General features: G+C 42.2%; 1 long non-coding RNA gene across 2 annotated transcripts in view; it reads left to right on the top strand.

The window, feature by feature from the left end:
* Window positions 1-11,180, top strand: part of LOC122456903 — a 52,090-nt gene extending 40,910 nt beyond the window's left edge. For both annotated transcript variants that reach the window (XR_006276064.1, XR_006276063.1), the window contains exon 4: window positions 10,947-11,180. This is a non-coding gene — a long non-coding RNA (uncharacterized LOC122456903). The remainder of the gene's footprint in view (window positions 1-10,946) is intronic.
* The last annotated feature ends 12,581 nt before the right edge of the window (window positions 11,181-23,761 follow it).

Genomic DNA, 23,761 nt, shown 5'->3' with positions numbered 1-23,761 from the left:
TTTCTGAAGCTCTCTCACCATTGTGGATCATCTACCAGACTCAATTGGGACTAGCTGGTCTCTTTCCTTCTCTTATTTGTATAGACTCTAAATATTTGGTTTGTTTTTTGTGGTATCAGTCCGCTCCCATCAAAGAGTTCATAACATGCACCAGATTTCAGCTCTTAGTGGTGCTTTGTAGTCAAGGTATCATGATGCTTACTGTTTAGTTGGGTCCCATAAGGCTGGGCAAAATTCAGGGAATATACAATATAGTAAACTGTGTCTGTGTTTTCAGAGAGAAATGGTGGCTAGAGAGGAGAGAATATGTAAAAGCATCCAGTTCGGCTGCCCACAAATTTTATTCTTCAAGCGTGAAACTGAAATTTGCCCCTGTGCAGAGGACAAGTGCCGGGCCGATGCACTACTTAAGTCTCCCTTCCGTGGCCATACATGTTGTGTGAACATAGGAGTGAATTATACCCCAAAATACTATCAGGAAGACAATGATTAGGTAGTATTGCCCTCTTTGGAATAACAAAGAGAATACAGGGAGATTGTTAATTACATGTCTGAGCCAACCACCCGGCCATATTAAGATGTTTTATCCTCTGTGTGCCATTTGCACAAACAGGCCCAGCTCACATGCTGCTTGGACCATTCTCTATTTGCAGGAAGTTCAGACTTCTTCCCCTTCATTTTAATGCTTTGCTCCTACCTGCGTCTCATCTCTCCTCTCCTGTTCCTCCCCACCTTATCCCTGAGCTATTTCTCACCTTTTTCCTTTTGTCCCCTCCTTCCTCTCTCCTTCCATAGCTCTTTTCAGGATCTTCCTATGGTGCATACTTGGGAAAACATCCTCATGCAGGACTGCACTTAAACACAGGATTAACTGTGAGCATGCGCATAATTTTAAGGACATGCTTACATTCAGTCCTTAATAATGGCCTATGGCTGGAACAAATTGTCCCCCCTTCACACCCAGCATCCTCATTTATCTCCTTCAAATTCCTTATTAAAATTCACCCTATTTTGCCTTTGCATCCTACCATTGAATTCAGTGGGACAACTCATGCGTAAAGTTATGCATGTGTGTTAGTGTTTGAAGGATTAAAGCCTCAGCCAATGGGACTGTTCATGTGAGTCAAGTTACTCATAAGTTTAAGTTAGTTGATGGATCAATGTGTTCAGCACCTGGCAGGATCATCCCCTAATTTATGCCTCTGCAGCAAATCACTGACATTTTACTCACTAATGTGAAAAGTACAGATCTATTTGGCTTCTGATTATACTCTAGGATTGAAGAGAACTAGAAAGAAAAAACCCACATGTTTCCTCTAGGGATTAAAGGCTGTTTTCTACTTAAAGCACAAAAAAATGCCTTTCGTTTTCCTCCAGAATTTGAAGCAAACCAATAAAACGGTTATATGTTTTTGCAAAAATTGGAATATGTCACAATTTCTGCAAGCTTTTTTGTTAATGTGGGCGTATTTTTATGATAAGAAGTCCTCAAATCATCCCCTTCTGTTTAAAACATCATAGGAGAGGCTTCTGGAGAGGAAATTTGCATGCAAAGGTTCCCCACAACATTCATTAGGGTGAAAGGGGTTGGATTTTTTTCTCCCCTATAAAATGCTGAGTAGTAGTGCTATCCAGCCTTTGATTGTCCCTCTGTCTCCTGGAAAACTCCAGGACTCATCAGATTTGCAGACAGGCAGCAACCAGATGAAATACCCCTCATCCTCCATAGCTGGTTTATAATAGAGAAAGGAAGTTTGCTGAATGTACTTATTAGTGACAGGACAACCTCAAAAAGTTGGGGAAAAGGAGGGCAAGTTCAGGGAGTTATCTGAATTGAACATGTGTGCACACCTGTAGTGCTGATCCAAAATTTATTTAATGTAGGAACCCAATGACTTACTTGAGGGCAGACTTCAAAGTCAATAGTAGACAGGGCAGCTCAGCACCCAAAGGTTTCCATTTGAGTTTTGGGAGATGATTTTTCTTTTTTTCCCCCTTTCTTTATTTTACTTCACTTTATTTAATTTCACCTCTTCTAGGTATGACTGTTCTTCTTGGGAGATTTCAGGCAGAAAAAAAGAGCAATGCACACAGGCAGAAAACAGATTTTTGTTTCTATGACACATGGGGAATATAAATATATAAAACCAAGAAGGGATTTGATGACAGGATGTGACATAACATGGGACAGATGGCCCAATCCAGGCTGAGTGTGCAATGGAAAAATGGAGATCCAAGGTGAAATGAACATGGAACAAAGATTAGGGAAGCACTTTGTTCACATGGGAAACTTATATATATATATATATATATATATATATACGAATCTACAAGGAGCCAAAACACTATATTCATCCAGGACTTGTTGTCAGGAGTCAGAAATGGAATGAAGTGCTAAGAGAGGATCTCAGCTCAATAGCAGAATGGATTTTCCTTTGTTTGGTCCTAGCCACTCCCCTTCCCAAAATAAACTTCTTCTTGATCTAATAATCCTCCATTAGGTGGCCAGGAAATTGAAAACATCAGTTCACATCAGAAACTCCCATCCTAAAATGGGAGAAAGTTAGGTCAGGTAAGATGATCTCATCACATGGCCACAGTTATGTTGGAGGCTAAAGTCTGTTACCTTGATCTTATTGTTCTTCAGTTACAGGGTTTTTAAGTGCCACATCAATCACAGTGAGATTGCACCAAGAAAGGAGGGGGGGGAATGCATCTTACATCATCCTTCTGCTAAAGCCATTCCCTGAGACATTAATCACAGCTTAGCTATGTCTGAGGATTCTCATTGTTTATATTATGAACAACTCTGACTGCTCAGTGCAGTGGTGGAGGAATGTTATCTGCAGCAGAGAGCTGCTGGGATCTCTTTACCTAGAAAAGTTCAGGTGAAGTGAAATCACGCACATTAATAACTAGAGAGTCTGCCTGTACACATCCATCTCTGTCAGTCTGCATTTGTCTGTCTGAACTCTGTGCTCTTTTTTCACTCTCTTTGTCTCTCTCCACTTCCATTTGCAGTTTCCTAATTATTGATATATTTACTAGAACGGTTTTGCTTTGAATCAAAAAAGAACTCAAGCCATTGCATGAGTCCAGCCTATTGTCTTCAAAACAATTTACTAAAGGTTGGGGTAGGTTCTCCATCACTCCATCTCCAGCCAGCAAATTTTAAATCAAGATTAGATGTTTTGCTAAAAGATCTGTTCTCGGATTTATTTGGGGGAAGTTCTATGGCCTGTGTTATACAGGAGGGTCACACTAGGTGACTACAGTGGTCCCTTCTGGCCAGATTGCAAATCTATGAAAATGACAGTGGTTAGTTCAAATTTTCTTTCTGCCTGCAACCTATTCATAGAAGGTTTCTGCAAGCCTCTCTCCTCTGCATGCATTGCTGACAACTTTGCTAGGTTGCCGGTCATGTTGCATTTTAAGTTTGGGGCAGATCACATGGTAGATATCACTTTTTTTTTCTGCTTGAGGCCTTCTGTGACTAAGCTTGTGATTAAGAGGGTCAGCCCAGCTTAGCAACAGCCATTTTGTTTTCATCTTCTCTGGTTACTCAGAGAAAGGGCCTGCATTTCAGTTGAGCTCTCTGAGCAAGCTGGAGAATATGGCAGGAGATGTGTTTCATTAGCTCTGTTGTGTGCCTGAGCCTGGCAGGCCATGGCTTAGTAAAGCACCTTTTCCAAACACTGAGGACAGTGACAGTGACTTTTATGTTACATTTGCGTCGACCACTTATAGCCATTTTTTTCACAGGGAAATTTGTTTCCCTGGTATTTGAGTTATCTCATTAGATTCTACAGAGTCTTAGAGCCTGACACCCAGCATTTAGACCTGTCTGTTTTGATGTGCTCATGTTCCAGACTTTGCACTCCCTTTTGCATAGAAGTAAATTACTGGGTTCTAGGCAATGCAGAACAAAACCCAAGAGTTTACTTCTGTGCTGAGGCTCATACATATAAGACATACTCTCATTCTTCTAGTTAGAGAGAAGTGTCATAATACGGTTTGTCCAGAGTACAGATTTATGAAGGCATATCTAAACACATTATTGAAATCCTAGGCATATCTAAGCACATGCTTAGTGTAGTGTGTAAGCTTTGCCACTAGTATGGTATTCAGGTGTAGTACTAGGGCAATCATCACCTCAGAGTCTGGGGGCCAGTTGTATAAAACTGAAGAGAACAATAATTCTGTAGAGAGAGAATCGGGACTCTCTTCCCTTCCCTACGACTATTATCATCAGTCATTTATATTATGGTAACACACACAGGATTAGGCTCCAGTTGTGCTGGGTGCTGTGTAAACTCAAATGATGAGACAGGTCTTTCCATGGTGAGTTAATTGTGTGAAAAGAGAATCTACAGGTTAAACCACATGTCTAGGAGGAATCAGTAGAACCCTGTGTGGATACAAAATGTATATCCGCATCTGATCCATGATCCGCAAACATGGTCCACAGATATAAAATGGATATCCACAGATTTGCAGAGCTCCAGAAATCAGAACCATCCTCAATCTCTCGGGTAAGGCCATTCTGTCATCCTTGGCTCCCAGACAAAAGAAATGAGTCTTGCATGCTGGCCCAAATGTTGTAACTTAGGCAAGATTCTGATTGCTAGTAGTGATTTGATTAGCACAGCAGAGAAGTGTTGGGTTGAGTTTCCAACAGATCAAATGAAGATGTGATGGCAGGGTTAACCGAAATAGGAGGTTGTACAGATAGCAAGGGCTGCACCCATATTCAGAGTAGCAGCCGTGTTAGTCTGTATTCGCAAAAAGAAAAGGAGTACTTGTGGCACCTTAGAGACTAACAAATTTATTTGAGCATAAGCTTTCGTGAGCATCCGATGAAGTGAGCTGTAGCTCACGAAAGCTTATGCTCAAATAAATTTGTTAGTCTCTAAGGTGCCACAAGTACTCCTTTTCTTTTTATGATCTCACTAGTCAGCTTTGCTTTGAGGGATCAACTCACATTTGCAGGAAGGGTCCAAAGCAGAGCAGCCTTGAAGTGATCATCACTGTGTCAAGGTCTGCACATTGGGAAGTCAGGGCACAATCCCTTGGCTGGCTGGAGATAAAGTAGCCTTTCTAGCTACTACTGATGTTTTGGCATCCATGAGCTGCATTGAATCTAGAAGAACCCCAAGACTGTGCACATCTTTGACCATCAGAAGGCAGATTCTTTCTACTGAGAGTGAGGCCATTCTCCCTGACACCTCCGCAGACTGCTTGCCTCTCTCTGCCTATCAGGTTCATTTCCCATCATTCCAGGATTATGTTAGAACCAGATGCTTCTAATCCGGGTCTTTAATTCCTTCAGACACTGGGTCCTCAGGGAAGAGCCCTGACTGTGCTAGATGTGGAGGAGACATAGGAGTGGTTGCCCAATTGAATACTGAGGTGACCATAGTATTTCACAATATATAGTGACCAAGAGACTGACAAGACGAAGACTACAAGACCCTACTGCTGAAGAGAAGCACCTGCCATCTGAAACTGCCAGGATCTATCCAAGAGGAAAGATCAGAGCCACATTACCATCCTCAGTCTCCCTCAGCCACAACTGCACAAACAGGATAACAGGTCCTCTTGCTCAACAGGGGAAAGGTTACCAATGGATTTTAAAACACTAGCATTACTATTTATAACCAAGCAATTGCAGAATGATTGCTACCCCTCTTCCAAGTCCAGCAACCTCTCTCCTGCAAGTTGGCATTGCACCATGGCTGCAAGTGCACACCTTTGCACTCAAATGAGCACAAGATTTTGTGTTTATACAAAACTTAAGCCATTTATGAAACTGCGGCTTTCAATTCTTTTGTGACCCTTTTGTAATGGAAGAGGAAGGTCCCAGAATGCTTTAGAAACCAGAACCACGGGAGTGATTCACACATTTCTACTACTGATCTGTTTAGTCAAGAGCATTTTCTCTCTGCTTTCTTATCCTCAGGGAATTGTTCAGTCTTGTCAATCTACACAAGTACAGGGACCATATGTGGCCTGTGTTAGGAGTAGTGCTGGCTGGGAATTTTTTGACAGAACTTTTTTTTTTGTTGGAAAATGCCAATTTCTCAGATCCAGGATGGAATTTCTCGGGTGTGTGTGAAACAGAGAGACCCGCCCCTGTGGTTGGGGCACTCACTGACATGTGGGTGATCCAGATTAATGTTCCTCCTCCAAATACGGCACAGCGAGGATGTGAACCTGTGTTTCCCATATCCTAAGTGAGTGCCCTAACCACTAGCTATTCGGGGCAGGGTGCTAGTGTCCGCTCTCTTAGATACGTATTTTTTTCATGAAAAAATTGGAATCGTCTTCGTTTTGTTCTGATGTGAGATTCAAAACAAAAAAGTTTTTTGCAAGACTTTTTTTTATTTTTTGGCCAGTGCTACTTAAGAGCAATCTCCAGCCCTTAAATACAACTCAAGTTATGATTTATACAGAATATGATTGATTAAATCTGAAGTGGGACCCTTCAACTAAACACATGGCCAAAATCTTTTGCTATAAACACTTTGTGGGCTTTCTGCCTGTTAGTCTCCAAAGCCAAGCTGCTTTATTTAAGTGCTGGATGATTCCAAACCTCTGCTGGGACTCACCCTTTAATAACCCCCCCACACCAGATATGCCCATATGATGAACACACTGCAGACTCTGCAAAGAGGGATCTGTAGGGATCTGTGGAGCTCAGTGTTACCAAATGATTCTCCTTGCTGAGAGGGGACTTGTAGACAGTAGCCACTTTTGCTGTAGTTCTTTTTGAAATGGATAAATCCTCTCTAATCTTTCTCAGAAAATTGGAAAGGGTATTCAACGTTAAATCTGTATTTCACACCCTCTCTGCCACACTTTCACTTATTGCCGAACATGCTAAACTGAGAAGCCAGCATTGCAAACTCAGTCACAAAAAGTTAAGTGCCTAATATCTGCATTTCTGCTCTTAGACCTTTGCACGTCTAAACTGGGCATTTGGTAGAGAATTAAGGCCAGATCCTCAGCTTCTGTAGACAAAATGCTTCAAGCGAATGGTGAAGCGGAGGCAAAACTGGACTAACTTTACAGTGACCCTAGTCTGAGTTTCCGAAGAAGCTAAGCTGAATTTTGGAAGAATCCCAAGGATTTATTGGGTTGGGTGCAAACAACACAAAACATGTTCATTTCAGTGGAGTTTTGGTGTTTGGTTGGTATGCAACCCAAACTAAGCAAGATCCTCCATCCACAATGTTGCTGAACTGTGAATGCACAGCTTTGAATTTTATGCACAGCCAGTTTTACAGAAAAGGCCTTACCATGCTGCCCATAGTTCAAGATGCAGAAAGGTTTCCATCATAAACACTGTTTTCATTCACAACTTTTATTCAGTCTGAAATTTTCATATCTTGGTTTCCGTCTTTTTTGTTTTTTTTTTCCCTTGTCGTTTTATGTTTAGTTTGGGGGAAGCTGGAGGAAAATCCCTTAACTCCCATTTTTGAGTTAAAGTGTAAAAAACCCAAAAAGACAATTGTCACACTCTTTCCGTTATGCATATAAAACTCATAAATAGTTGCAACATATCAACATAAATCTTGGCATAGCAAAAGCCTTTGCTGAGGTGCTTGTATATGCGGGACATAGCTATGCTGGGTCAGTATTGCCTGCACCAAGCACTCAAAAATAATGAGGTTGGCTTACAAATCATAGTTTTTAAAAACATATTTTTTAGGGGGGAGGTTATTTGCCTTCTGGTTTTTGAGCCTTTGCAGGGGTGGGTGTCACATTTTCTATCTTTCCCCTGCAACTATGGGAGATAGAAGCTTAGTGAAAGAAAGCAAGAAAGCAGAGGTTCTCACAAAAATCACATGACTCAGAGTTGGAGCTTTAAGAAAAACAAATAAAATCATAAGAATTGACAGCAGTTGGAACCAAAGGAGGTAGGGAGAAACAAAGTCTGGAAATCGCATGCTAAAAGTATACGCAGTTGAAAATTTCACTGAGGACCAAACTGAGTTTTGGTCTGAGCCGATGAAACTTCCACTGAGCTTTTGCTTCTATGTCAGGGAGCTGGAATTTCTAGAGAGGAGGCAAACACCTATGGTGTTCCCAGAAATGGTCATTTTTCAATGTATTCTAATTTGGCTTTAAGATTAACTTGGGCCCTATCACTCTCTAGCCATACCTTTTGCTGCCTTATTCTTCCTCCTCCCATCATATATTCAGTACCATACTTAGGCTTTGAGCCCTACAATGCGCTGGGGATGAGATAGCATAGAGAGTTTGAAATAGATCAACATGGAGCATTTTCCTTAGAATGTGATGGCCTCTGTCTTCCCAGTGCCAGTCCTATAGATCTGCGGGAAACCAGGCCCCCAGTCCTCTCTCTAGCTGATTTAATGTGAGCAATGGTGTAGTTCTTGCAAGTCCTGCCTCAGTGCTTCCTTTAAGCGTGCACAGATGTATTGAAATGAATGACTCAAGGAATAAGATACTACTCACAGTAAGTAAAAGTAGACCCAAAAAAATAAGTGGAAGAGGATTGCATGTCTTTTTTTAATGGTTTGGCAATGAGTGATAGTAGACCCAGTCTCTGACCCTAGTGGTCTGCGAGTCCATACTCATATCATCAGTGAGTGCAGGTGTGGCAGGAGACATAGGGAGAAAGACAGGTAGAAAAGCCTTTTGCAGGACAAACAGTGAATGCCTTATGTCTGGCTTACAACTTGATTCTTGGCAACACCATCATGGGGCCTTCACATAGTAAAGGAAAGAATGCTGAGGGTATAATATTGATACAAATGTATAGAGTGTAGAACATCCAGTACTAATGATGTTAGTCTTTCCCAGAATTCTGCAGACGTACTTTTTCAAGGAATAAGAGGAATATTTCTTCCTGCACTTTTTCCATCTATGAATCCATTAGTCTCTGTCCAATTGAGTCACTTTTCTGAAGAGAAATTACACTGGAAAAGTAGCAGGTACGTGCTCTCAGTGGCCTGGCTGGAAATGGGGAAATACTTTATCCCATCAATTGATTTCAGTCTGATTTATTTTCTCTTTTGAAAGGCACATGTTGAAGAGGTGATAATTTAACAGCATCACAAGTGTGACCTGCTACAGAGAAAGCTTGTTCTGGTTGCCTGTCTATGCAAAACTGGCCTGCAAAAATTCATGCAGCTACCCCTAAATCAGGGGGACTAGAATGGCAGGTATGCATGGAGGCTGGGGCCAGCTCGTGGATCACACACCTGGAAAAAATGCTAATGCCAGCCCTGCCTTTACATTCAGTGCAAAATGTTTAGCTAGGGATGAAATGGAGAGTCCTGCACTCATATTTCTATTGAAAATGGAAATTTCAAGTCAGGATTATGCTTATAGCAAGTTGCTAATATATCTGGATGGGATTTTCAAAGGTTTCATAGTACATGTGTGTTTCAGTGTTGCCAACACTTGTGATTTTATTGCGAGTTTCATAATAGTTGGTGAAAGGAACAGGAGTACGTGTGGCGCCTTAGAGACTAACAAATTTATTTGACCATAAGCTTTTGTAGGCTACAGCCCACTTCATCAGATGCATAGAATGGAACATATAGTAAGAAGATATATATATATATATATATATATACACACACACACACATACATACAGAAAATATGCAAAGGTGGAAGTTGCCAGACCAACTCTAAGAGGCTAATTAATTAAGATGAGCTTTTTGTAGTGATAATCAAGAAGGCCCATTTCAGAAGGTTGATAAGAGGTGTGAGGATGCTTAACATGGGGAAATAGATTCAATTAGTGTAATGACCCAGCCACTCCCAGTCTCTATTCAAGCCTGAGTTAATGGTATCTAGTTTGCAAATCAATTCAAGTTCAGCAGTTTCTCTTTGGAGTCTGTTTTTGAAGTTTTTCTGTTGCAAAATTGCCACATTTAAGTCTGTAACTGAGTAACCAGAGAGGTTGAAGTGTTCTCCTACTGGTTTTTGAATGTTATGATTCCTGATGTCAGATTTGTGTCCATTTATTCTTTTGCATAGTTGGTGGTGGTCTTAGATCCCAGCTCCTGGAGGCAGTGAATGGCATTAGAATCTCAGCTTTCATTTCAATCACAATGAATGTTTCTAGCTCTCTGTGGTGGGGTGTCCACCACAAACAGGATTGGAAGGGGGTTAAGGTGGCCAGGTATGCCAATTAACTTCCCAGGCTGCACCTGAAGGAGGAGCCAGGGAGTTGATTAAATCAGGCTCAGCTGGGCAGGAATAGACAGGGCCTATGAAGCCCAGGAGCTGAGAGCAAAGGGGAGAGGGAGGTTGAGAAAGGCTGCAGTTAATCCTTGAGTGGAGGGAGTTGGAGGCTGGAAAATCCAGAGTGGTGGAAGCCCAAGAAAACAGCAACAAGAGGTAGATCTGTACAGGGACTGTGGCTGCTTGTTATAGAGTTCCTGGGCTGGAGACCCCTGTGGAGGGCAGGCCTGGGTTCCCCCACCAACCGCTAGGGAGTGGCAAGGGTGTTGGAGGAACCAGCTGGCAGGTCTGGAAAGACTGAATTCCCTGAAAGGGGAGGACTTTAGTTACCTTGCTGGTGAGCCAAGCTACAAAGAGGAGGCTGCAGATCTGGAAATGAGCAGGGCTGCAGACTGAGACAGGATGGGGGGGGGGGAAGAGATGCTATCGGAGGTAGAGTGCAAGCTGGCATAGCTAATTCTCAGGATGGTAAGCAGGAGATGCTGTGAGTGGACTTCATGACACTCTCCTGGCTGTGGGGGAAAATGGAATATGTTATCTGAATGTACCCTAAAGGCTCGTGACCTAAAGGTTACTAAAAAGCACTTGCAGCCAAAATTGACTTTTTTGAGCACCCTGGGTTGCCAATACTGGTATTTGCCGTACTTGTTTTTTTTTTTTTCCAAACCCACTAACTTTTTCCCCTGCTGTTTTTTATTCTTTCAACATTCTGGAATCTGGAAGATTGTGCTCCTGCAGATGCCAGTGATTGAAACCAACCGAGGACCCGAAAAAGCAAGCGCAATAGGATTGTGTGTCTGTTTAGTGGTTTAGCAATAAATTATTATAACCCAGATTTTCAGTGGACAAAATTCTAACAGCTCATCCTTATTATTACTTATGCAAGAGCTGAGGAAGACTGGCCTGTTCTTCATTTTGTGGTTGAGATTTGTACCAAGATTTATAAGAAGTTTTATTGTTTATAACCAGAGTCCAGCCTGACATTTATGATTAATTATTTGTATTCTAGCTGTGCCAAGAAGCACCAGCCAGAAGTCATTGCCCACTTGCATAAAACCCAGGCCTCCCAACTGCCTATCTTGACCAAGCCACTGGACTGCATTGCCTCTATAGCCCAGCTCTCCAAAGAGCCCAGAACAGTTCAATGGCTCCTCAGCTGAGCTCTGGATTGGTGGGATGGCAGCAAGGGGAAGAGGGATTGGGCAACAGGAAGGAACAATTTGCATAAATGTTTCACAAGTAGCAGGAGCTGGGATCTGGATGAAAGCAGTCTCATGATGACTCCCAGGAGGAGACATAGGGTAGTGGTGGTTGGTGACTCTTCTCAGGGGGATGGAGCCATCCGTCGCCTTGACATGGCATCCTGGGAGGTATGCTGCCTACCAGGGGCCTGTATCTGAGACGTTATAGAGGGATTGTGTCGAGGATCATCCGGCCCTCGGACTTCTACCCCCTGCTACTAATCCACGTGGACACTAATGATACTGGAAGGTATGACCCTCAGCAGCAACTACAGGGCTCTGGGAGTACGGATGAAGGAGTTCAGAGTGTGGATGGTGGTCTCTTTCATTCTTTAAACTAGGGCTTTAAATTAGATTTAAAGGAGGCAGGTGACCAAAACCCCCAGGTAAGTCAAGAACATGGAGACCTGGGAGAAGGTTTGGAATCTGGGGGGAGCATGGGCTGTTATAGCAGGGATAAAGGAGAGATGAGACTGAACTGGACTGGGGGGAAAAATCAAATCAGTATCTTAGATGTCTGTATGCTAATGCAAGAAGTATGGGGAATAAGCAGAAAACTCAATGCTAGTAAACAAACAACTATGAAATAGTTGGCATCATAGAGACTTGGTGGGATAATACACATGGCTGGAATATTGGTATAGAAGGGTACAGCTTGCTCAGGAAGGACAAGCAGGGGAAAGAGGGCAGAGGTGTTGCCTTATGTATTAAAAATGTATACACTTGGACTGAGGTTGAGATGGAAATAGGAGACAGACTTGTTGAAAGTCTCTAGGTAAGGATAAAGAGAAAAAAAAGGTAATGTCATGGTCAGGGTCTCCTACAGACCAACTAACCAGGAAGAAGAGGTGGATGAGGCTTTTTTTAAACTAACAATCATCCAAATCACAGGAGTTGGTGGTGATTGGGGACTTCAGCTACCAGACATCTGTTGGGAAAACAACACAGCAAGGCACACATTATCCAATAAGCTATTGGAAGATATTGAAGGCTTTTTTTATTTCAGAAGGTGGAGAAAGCTACTAGGGGAGAGGCTGTTCTAGATTTGGTTTTGACAAATAGGGAGGAATTGGTTGAGCATTTGAAAGTGGAAGGCAGCTTGGGTGAAAGTGATCATGAAATGACAGAGTTCATGATTCTAAGGAATGGTAAGAGGGAGAACACCACAATAAAGACAATTGATGTCCAGAAGGCAGACTTCAGCAAACTCAGGGAGTTGGTAGGTAACATCCCATGGGAAGCAAGTCTAAGAAGAAAAATAGAAGGCAGTTGGCAGTTTTTTCAAAGACATTATTAAGGGCACAAGAGCAAACTATCCCAATGCATAGGAAAGATAGGAAATATGGCAAGAGATCACAGTGGCTAAACCAGGAGATCTTCAATGATCTAAAAATCAAAAAGAAACATACATAACACAAGTATGTAGGGACAAAATTAGAAAGGCCAAGGCAGAAAACGAGATCAAACTAGCTAGAGACATAAAGGGACAAGAAAACATTCTACAAATACATTAGAAGCAGGAGGAAGACCAAGGACAGTAGGCCCATTACTCAATGGGGGGGGGGAGAATAACAACACAATGTGGAAATGTCAGAGGTGTTTAATGACTTTTGTTTTGGTTTTCACCAAGAAGGTTGTTGGTGGTTGGACATCCAACATAGTGAATGCCAGTGAAAATGAGGTAGGATCAGAAGAGGCTAAAATAGGGAAACAACAAGTTAAAAATTACTTGGACAAATTAGATGTCTTCAAGTCACCAGGGCCTAATGAAATGCATCCTAGAATATTCAAGGAGCTGACTGAATAGATATGAGTCATTAGCGATTATCTTTAAAAAGGTCATGGAAGACGGGAAAGATTCCAGAAGACTGGAAAAGGAAAATGTAGTGCCAGTTTACAAAAAGAGAAATAAGGAAAGCCAGGGAATTACAGACCAGTCAGCTTAACTTCTGTACCTGGAAAGGTAATGGAGCAAATAATTAAGCAATCAGTTTGCAAACATCTAGAAGATAATAAGGTGATAGACAGCATGGATTTTGTCAAAAACAAATCATGTCAAACCAACCTGATAGCTTTCTTTGACAGGGTAACAAACCTTGTGGATAGGGTGGAACCAGTAGACATTGTGTATCTTTGACTTCAGAAAAGCTTTTGATACTGCTTTGCCTGACCTTCTCATAAACAAACTAGAGAAATGCAACCTAGATGGAGCTACTATAAGATGGGTGCAAAAAGTGGTTGGAAAACCACTCCCAGAGAGTAGTATCAGTGATTCAAAGTCATGCTGAAAGGGCATAAGGAGTGGGGTCCCACAGGGATCAGTTCTGTTCAATATCTTCCATCAATAATTTAGATAATGGCATAGAGAGTACACTTATAAAGTTGTGGATGATACCAAACTGGGAGAGGTTGCAAGTGCTTTGGAGGATAGGATTAAAATTAATGATCTGGACAAACTGGAGAAATGTTCTGAAGTAAATAGGATGAAATTCAATAAGGACAAATGCAAAGTACTCCATTTAGGAAGGAACAATTAGTTGTACACATACAAAATGGGAAATGACTGCCTAGGAAGGAGTGCTGTGGAAAGGGACCTGAGGGTCATTGTGGACCACACACTAAATGTGAGTCAACAGGGTAACGCTGGTGCAAAAAAAAAAAAAGTGAACATCTTTCTGGGATGTATTAGCAGGAGTGTTGTAAGCAAGACATGAAGTAATTCTTCCACTCTACTCAGTGATGATTAGGCCTCAGCTGGAGTATTGTGTCCAGTTCTGGGTGCCACATTTCATGAAGAATGTGGACAAATTGGAGCGAGTCCAAAGAAGAGCAACAAAAATGAGTAAAGGTCTAGAAAACATGACCTATGAGGGAAGATTGAAAAAATTGGGTTTGTTTAGTCTGGAAAAGAGAAGACTGAAAAAGGACAACAGTTTTCAAGTATATAAAAGGTTGTTACAAGGAGGAGGAAGAAAAATTGTTTTTCTTAACCTTTGAGGCTAGAACAAGATGCAATGGGCTTAAATTGCAGTAAGGGAGGTTTAGGTTGGACATTAGGAAAAACTTCCTAACTGTCAGGGTGGTTAAGCACTAGAATAAATTGCCTGGGGAGGTTGTGGAATTTCCATCATTGGGGATTTTTAAGAGCAGGTTGGACAAATACCTGTCAGGGACGGTCTAGATAATACTTAATTCTGCCTTGAGTGAAGGGGACTGGACTAGATGACCTCTTGAGGGCCCTTCCAGTTCTGATTCTATGCTAAATGATACCAAGAGCTAGACAGGCTGCTTTATGCCCTGTAGCCTAGGAGAAAGTTCACTGAATTACAAGCAGAGTCCATACATTCTAGTATCAGCTCTTCTACTGATATTTCTCCAGCCTTCACAACCTTTATTATGAGCCCAAGCTTTATACTCAGCCAGTAATGATCTTTCACCTATTAGAGGTAAAATGACTGAGTTCTTACAGAAGGGCATTTCAAGCACAAGTGGGAAGAGAAGCCAGGTTTCCAGTATAACAAAACCAACTCTTGCACTTAGTCGCAGTCTTTCAGAAAGAGGCCTCTCAAATTAGGTGCTTGTGTTACCCACAAAAGCACAATACAGCTCTGTCACCCATTAGCAGCTAGCCAACATATAGAAGCTTATGACTCTGCTACTACTTCTAAAACATTAAGCAAAAAGAAAAGGAGTACTTGTGGCACCTTAGAGACTAACAAATTTATTAGAGCATAAGCTTTCATGAGCTACAGCTCACTTCATCGGATGCATCTGATGAAGTGAGCTGTAGCTCACGAAAGCTTATGCTCAAATTTGTCTCAGGTGCCACAAGTACTCCTTTTCTTTTTGCGAATACAGACTAACACACCTGTCATTATGGAAGGAAATAAAACATTAAGAGCTCTGGTTTTTCATCCTAAGATACAGGGTTCAAAAACCATGGCTGAGCAGCCTTTGGTATCAAAGCTGGAGCTAGGAGTCTGAAACACCTGTGCTCAGACCACTAAGCCTGCATGTGTTCTGGGCAGTGCAACTAGAATTGCAGAAGAAGGATGTCTAGGAAACAAAACAGTGGCTGTGCTGTGCTGAGGGAAGGAAACATGTTCCCTGGACTTTGTTTCTCCAGTAGAGGTTTCTATTCAAATGCTGGCAACTCCAGCCTTTCAGGGAAATAGACAAGATGATCTAATAGGTCCTTTCCCTCTCTAAATTATGATTCTATAGCATCTACTACTGTGGTGCTGTAATGTAATGTGCTGTGTCTGCTGCTCATCAAAGGCAGTGTTAAGAACATTTTTCCCCCACTGGAGAAGCTGTTTTCATGCACTGCTCCTTTCTGGCCTGGACACTCTTGTTTCATTCCTTCCACATTATATAAAACAGTAGGTGGAAATGTGCAGCCAGATTGTGGTGATTTGTTACTGATCCGTCCCATTTGTTCAAAGGTTCCCCCAGCCAGTGCCATAAACTGAGTGTTTCTCCTCTTTGCCTGCCTTTTAGTGGTCTGAGGATATTACTAGGGGGGAGCTAAGCCATTTCAAAATTTTGCAAACACTTAACTCACGTACAGTGAAGGGGAGCAGATGTGAAAGCGCTGATCTTTTGCAGGATAGGATTTGATTGGCCACCAGCTGCTACACTAGAGTTTGGCTAATTACAAGTGCAGGCAGTAGTACTGCTCATAGTTGGTTCTGCTACATGAAACATGACAAAGTGTGTTCATTTACCCTCTCTATTCTGGCACCCCAGATGGGATCTGAGGGTGCTCAGCACCTCACAGGAGTGAGGACATACTGCTTTGGTTAAAGGAGGTTCCAGTAACATAGGATGTAACAGAAAACTCCCACTGTTCTCTTTATCTGAGGTTGCAGCTTCCTGTGTCTCTGACTGCAGGTCAGATCCTCCTGACTTGATGTAGGTGATTGATCAGCTGTTCCCATTGGAATTGTAATTAAAATAGCATCTCACCTTTCCCAGGATTACATTTCTGCCCTGTTCCTGTAGATTCTGAAACATCCCCAACATTTCCAAATGCTCTTTGTAACAGAGCTGGAAGAAAAAATGTTAAAGAGCTTAGAAAATTTACATCAAACATTTTTTCCCCTAAAATCAAAAATATTTTTCAATGCTAACTTTACCAGCCAGCGCTAAGTGGTAATGTCTGGGATTGATTGTGACACTGGGGCAGCCCTGAGCAGTGGGCGGTATGTAGGCTGCACCATTCCAGGAGTTTTACCCTCAGAATCCTCCCTCTTGGGTACAAGTTCCTCCCTTTTCTCAGGAGGAAGGAGGGAAGTAATAAGCTACTTCTGGCTTATATTGGCAGCAATATGCACCATTTCTTACACTAGCTCAGCTGCACTGGCCAGTATCTTGCGGGGCCAGGGTCAAGGCCCACCCATTGCCTATCCCTCTGTGCCTACTTCCCAGCCACCTGCTCTGGATGGTAGGCAGTAGAAGTGTAGTCCTAGTCACAATCTAGCCCACAGTCTGCACAGCCTGGGCTGGGGATATCCTTTTTGCTCCCATGTCTAGGCATGTAGCTCAAGTCATATTCTAGGCCCATTCTGCCGCCCTGCTCATGTTGAGTAGGATCTCATCCAATCAGTAGTCCTGCTGGTTTTAGTGGGACCTCTTGAGGTGCCAGGCATGGATCCACAAAGGGACCTAGGGGTTGCACAGAGGTGAAGGAGTACCTCTCTCTCCCCAGTATACGGTGCACGCTGTGGCTTAGGTGGGAGATAGGCACCTGGACACCTAGAGTGAGGCAGCAGCATGCATTCCCAGAGGCAGAAACTTAGGCAGCTAGAGAACTTTCTCAGTTGAAATTTCATCGTAGGGTCTACAGGGTTAGCTGACAACTGAGCTGGAATTTTGTGGATCACAGGGGTGGCTAAAACTGAGCTTTAGGCACCCAAGTCCCTTTATGGAACTGGGCATATAGTACTTTTCAACATGAATTAGACAGAATCTGGCACTAAGTGAATATGGCAGTAGTCATTGAAAGCAGCAGTAAAAACAACTGGATTTTTCTTTAAAGACTATCTCTCTACAACTCATTTAGTTTTTGTCTACTCAGCCCACGGCAGGAGTGCCAGAATGTGGGGAGCTGGGGTACTAAGGACTGCATGAGGTCAGGGCCTCTGGGGGAAATGGGAGGCTGAGGGTGGGGGCAGGGGTTCAGGGGGAATGGAGGGCATGAGGGTGGAGCCACAGTTTGGGTACCTTTGCTGCCCCCCATACACTTTTAGGGTGCTTCTGCTGCTCCTGGTCTACACCCAATAGATTAATCACTCCAGTAGGTGAAGTGGGCCTTTTTCTTAGGCACTGAGATGTTTCAGTAGTAGATGAACTGCCAGTCAGTTTCAAATTAGAACAACCCATTCTTGGAGATCCATTTTCTGCCACCCCATTTGCTTGGACATTTGCACAGACACTTGTGCCAACACTCTGCCATGCTTTGCCTCTACATGTTCTTCTCTAATTATGTCACTATCTGATCCTTCTTCACCATCCACTCTATGGCGTGAGTACGAACAGGAAATGTCACCTTCCTCCCAGCCATCCCCACCAAATCCAGCTCTGATTCAGCAATCTGAGCTCACTTTTTATCAGTCACTTCCCAAAGTCAGCTGTGAATGCAGTCTGAGTTGCTCCGCAGTGCTGACAATCAAGGCCGGTTTTCTGTAGCAAGAGGAGCTTCCATACAATGTTCCTAGTGAGCGTTGGGTATTGTAATTCAAACCTTGTGAGCTTTCTCACAGTTGAGGCCAAAAAATGCTAGAGTTACCATTCTTGGGTACAGTTCTCCCCTGCTCCAGAAGAGATGAAATTCATCTCTGTGCACAGGGCCAGCACCAGATTTGGGCAACTCTTAACTCCTGTTTATACCCCCAAAATAGGATTGAAGTTGGACTTGGGTGACTCAAAAGTCTTCCGCTGGCCCTCTGCAAAGGGCTGAACATTAGGAACAGTTGCTAGTAAAGTCAAAGCAAGGGGGAAGAAATGGACCCCTGGTGGAAGCACCCTGACAGATCTGCCAGTCCAAAATGAATTGTGGGCTCCAAGCTGAATACTCTTATGTATTTAGCTAACCCATTTGTGATTGGAATCAGATAGGTAGAAGCAAACTACTTAAACTGCATCCCCAATTGAACTGTGAGTGTAAAAATGTGTAGTTTTGGCAGGTGCAAATTGTTCCCACAAAAAAAAAAAGGCCACCCTATTAAAAATGTAGCTGTAAAGCTCACAAAATGGAGACGCCATACAACTAGGTCAGATGCTCAGTTATTCTAAACGGCACAGCTCCATTGACTTCCATGAAGCTATATCGGTTTGGAGATTTGGCCCAGCTAAGGACACCAAGCATTGAGATCAATGGACACAAATTTCAAGTGCTTTGAAGTGACTTAAGTCCTAAATCACATTGAAAGTCAATTAGAATTAGGCGTCTAAGTCACTTCAGTGATTTTGAATTTTTTTGCCCAGTAATCTAGAAGAGCAATAATCTGTTTCTGTGAGTCTGTTAAATGCAGCACTCCAGATACTAATTTCTCTTCAACTAGAAATTTCAACAATGCAACAAAATGCAAACCAACTGTATCTTGTGCATAAGATATCATCAGCCCCAGATTTAGTCTGCTTTATCCTGTGTTGATGTGCTCTTCCTTTAAATTCACATCAAGAAGCTTCAAGAGAAAGTAGGTGTTGTAGGTTTTGTGCCCAGGTTAGTGGTTCCAGGGAGCTTCATTTTGCCCCAGGCAAAAGTAGAAAAGGCTATCTGTCTTGCTTTACTCCTAGGTGGGGATGCTATTTCCAAGAGTTGACCAGACATGTAGGAGGTGACTGGCACAACGCTCCTCTTTTGGTCTTTCCATTACAGTCTAATTTTACTGCAGCAGCAACATGCAAATCAACTTTTCCAATAATTCTCTGTTGACCTCTGGTCCTGAATAATCCTCTCCACTGCATGGCATGGACTGGACAAAACCACAGAAAGTCTGGGGAAATGGTGCTATACATTAGCACCCACCACACAACATAGCTGTTAACAGCCCTCCATGTTAACATGTCAGGGTAGAGCATTGCACAAACAGGAGGACATTGGGAGCTGCAGAAGAAGCATGGAGTCTGCTTGGCAGCCATAGAAATAGTGCAGTATTGCTTGAAGCAGTGTTCACTCCCTGAAGCTCTCTGGGTGAGATTTACCACCATGCCAAGGGCCAGCATAAGCAAAGTTATTTGCAGTGACACAAAGTGAATGTAAACTGGGCATAAAACACATTCTGACTTGGTAGCATTTTGCATGAGTGTAATGACTGCATATGCTACAAAGCGGTGGTGAGTCAGGCTCACGGTCTTTAGACACAATATGTACATAAACATTCCCCTGCAGTGTTGCTACAATCCAAACAGGGCAGCATCACCCTAATATGCGGGAACCAAAAAGTGAAACTGGCCAGAAACAAAAGGTGAAACTTCTGAGACCGTTTTCTAGTCCAGGATGAGTAAAATGCAAAAAACAGACAACTGAAATGCAAATTCTTGGTTCTTCTGGGGGCAATATCCCTCTTCAGCTGACAGACAGCTGGGAAGTCCCTTTTCACAAGGTGAGATAAGGAGCTGGTCTAATCCAAAGCCACTTATGCACCCCATTGCTCTCTCTCACACACACACTTGGTGGGCCCTGATAATTAGAGTTTTAGAGTTTTAAAAATCTTCTGTTAATCATCTAACTTGCTATTAACAGCACAAGTGACAAAATTAGATCTTCAAAATATATGGGCTAGGGTCCTCAACTGGGGCATTGGTACAGCTGTGCTGAAGTCAATAGAAGTATGCCGATTTACAACAGCGGAGGATACTGTCCCTATAAGTTGTTGCATTACAATGTCCTTTTCACACCCAGCAAATACCACTAGATGGCTTCATTCACATGCCAGCTATTTCACAGGCTCTTAAAATAGCATAGGTACACTAAAGTTTCACATGGCTTGGTTTTTATTTCTGTTAGTTCCCATCCTCAGCCTCTCTCTTTCTCTCTCCCTCGCTTTTCTCCCTCCCCCCTTTCAGAGTCATTGATTTCAATTGCAGGTATGTCAGTGAGAACAGGAAAGAACATTTTCCCAAGCAAGTTGAGGCACCGGGGCCAGCAAGCCAAGCTGTAATATCAGTCTGTAAATCTATTACCATCCCTCCATGCAGGCTCACTCCTTCACATGACGGGATGGTTTTTCCCTTTGGTTGACATTTGGCAGTTGTGTCACTGGGTTGCATTGTCACCTTGCATGTATTTAAATTCCCCTACCTTAGAGACAATATTCAGACTCAGTCCAGTATGCTTCTAATAAAATAAATACATGTTGGTTATAATATTATCATAGGGTGGGCAAGACACTTGCTGTTGTACTAGTTTAGATGGAATATAGGGGCCCAAAGAGTCAGTGATGTGACAATGACCCTGAAACTGTCCAATGCTAAATGAGGTCTGGAGTTTGGTATCCAGAAATCTCAGCCTGTTTAGTACTGTGGCAATACGCCATTAAAATTCTTTAAACCTTTTATGAAAGATACAGAAAAGGAGAAACAGTTCAAGCATTTTAAATGTAAAGCATTAACTAAGCCTTCCATTTTAACAACATTCCTTATTCCCTTTCCTTTTGCTGGGGAGAGTTTTTAGAAGGAAAAAATTCCCCTAGTTTGACAGTCTGAGATGGCATCAAAGATGGTAATTGTCCTCTTGGGGAAGAGAAGTTCATTGAAATAGGATTGGACTTGAACAGGTCTAGCCTGTTTCATGAAGGTGATGGTTGGGATTCACTGGAGTCAGTGGAGGTAATGATGTCATCTGGGTCCCTCTGTCTGGCCTGGTCAGGACCTCTGTCAAGATCAAGATGAAGGCCTAGGACACCAGGAGATTGTGGTGGTAGCGGCAGCCATGATGGTAAAGCTTGCTCCAGTAGCCAACTTTTCTCCCCAAAGTCTTTCTTTAAGGACCCACAAAAGGAGTGGTGGATGGAATAGCCCACCCCCTCATTTTCCCCACCAATTAGGCCTAGTTTCTGACACACCAGACTTGGTTCACAGCTTTCTGTTTTCACTCTGTTCTTGTTTACCAACCATGGTTTTAACACAGTCCTTGTGTTATATCAGGCCTTTTTGTTTGAAAAAATTCAGTTTTTCTGTCTCCCTTGTGCATCTTTTCCCATTGGGATTTTTTGTTATAGGTTATTGTGACATCTTATGAACTTATACTCACTTTTTACAGTTTAACTCACAATTAGTGTAAGTGTAGGTTGAATTGTTATAAATATAATCCTTCTCTTTTGTGAACTAATTCTACCTAGGGTTGGGCACTTGTTCATAAAAGCACAATTAGAAAGCAATGATTTTAATTTAAACATTTGGAGGATAAGTACAGGGTAGGGAAAGGTACTTTGTTATAGTTTAATGTTTGTAAATTTCTTATCCCAAAAGTGGGATTTACAAATCTTACTTGATCAAATATTACAATTGCAGTTAAACCTTTCAGATTTTAACAAAGTTTAAGAACTTACAACTCCCTCAAATTTGTAGCTAAAACAAAATGTAAAACTTCTGCTGCTGTTATGTTTATAAGACGTTTAAGAACAAACTAGCTGTTATCACTTCTTTGGCTAAACATCCAGGATGGGTAAAGCTGGAAAAAACATGCTCTTTTGTTGTTTACCCAGTTAAAGTGGTGCATTTATATAAACTATTAAAATATTATGCACTAGTGGTTAAGCTTGCTTACTTGGAGGAAAACAAAAACAAACAATCCCCCAAATCTACCCAAGGGTGTTGCCTCCTTCTACAAAAGAAGCCGCAAGAGGACATTCTTCTAGACCCTATTCTGCATTCATGAGCCTTTTGCAACACCCAAAGGTGATATACTAAAAATGTCTGCACATTTTTATGACAGACCTATTCCACCACCATTTGAGAGTACAGCATGGCCATTATGGTACCTTAGCCCATCATGAGGGCCTAACCAGCAACCCTAGAACTGTTCTGTGTCAGACAGAACAACAACAAGTAATCACACCAAAAATAAAACTGGGGGGCAAAAACACATTGCAAAAACAAAACGACAAAGAACACATTGAGATTTTAATTCACAGCTAATGCAGCAACACTCCTGAATGAAGCTAGCATTTTGTTAACAAGAGGGTACCTGAGATTTTGTTTCAGTAAAAGTCTTTTAGCATGTTAATCTTCAGCAATGTCAAACACTTTGTATTAATCCCTTTTGCTTTTTCTTAAATATACCTTTTCATTAAGCCTTCAGAATGATTATTAATCACTGAAACTAACGAAACTCAAAATAAAAGAGAAATAATGAAACAGCATTTGTTAAAAGCTTTAAAAAACCCAAACTTTAAAACAGTTGTTACCCATCTCTCTTTAAAAAAGCAAAGCCATTAACAGTTTGCTTTGTCTGCTTACCTGTAAAAGCACAACCCATTTAAGTATTTATGAAACTAGCTTTTGTTTTAAACTAACTTTGAAAACAATTGCTTGTTTGCTGAGGTGCCAGCTGTATGTATTAGCTCTTTGAGCCCCATGTTGGAATGCCGAAAGTGTTTTACTAAATTTAGATGGAATATAGGTGCCCAAAGAGTCAACTGTGTTATTATGACCCTGAAACTGTCCAAACTAAAGGGTGTTAAACTAGGTTCAGGGTTTGGTGTACAGAGACCTCAGCCTGCTTAGTACCATGGGAAATGCACCAAGAAAATTCCTTTTAACCTTTTAGGAAAGATAAAGAAAAGTAGAAATGCAGAATAGGGTCTAGAAAAGAGTTAAAACATTTGAAATGTAAAGCATTAAATAAAGCTTCCATTTTTAACAACTTCCTGTGGTTCCCTTTCCTAGAGGGAGTTAAAAGAAACCCCCCCTTGTTTAACAAAGGTAACTGTCCTTCTGCAGGAAAGAGAAGTTAGTTGAGATAAGCTGCTGTTAAAGTCTGATGCCATTTTATGCCAGATGGCATTTGGGATTCACCTGGAGCCAGTAGAAGTGGTGAGGTCATCTGGGTCTTTCCCTTGCCTGGTCTTCTTAGGACATCTGTCAAGATCAGGATGACAGGACCCCAGGAGATGACAGGACCCCAGGAGTGGCAGCAGCCATGATAGTGAAGCTCACTCCAGCAGCAAATTTTTCTTCCTAAACTCTTTCTTTAAGGACCCTGGGATGGGGTTGGGACTCACCATCGCAGCACCTCCCACTGGCCCCTCAGGGAATTAGCTCTGTCCAGTGCAGAGCGCCCTCTGCCTG

This window comes from Dermochelys coriacea, chromosome 16, assembly GCF_009764565.3.
Source record: "Dermochelys coriacea isolate rDerCor1 chromosome 16, rDerCor1.pri.v4, whole genome shotgun sequence".
NCBI classification, from domain to species: domain Eukaryota; kingdom Metazoa; phylum Chordata; order Testudines; family Dermochelyidae; genus Dermochelys; species Dermochelys coriacea.
The sequence above is the reverse complement of the archived record's forward strand: the minus strand, read 5'-3'. Positions and strand labels throughout refer to the sequence as shown.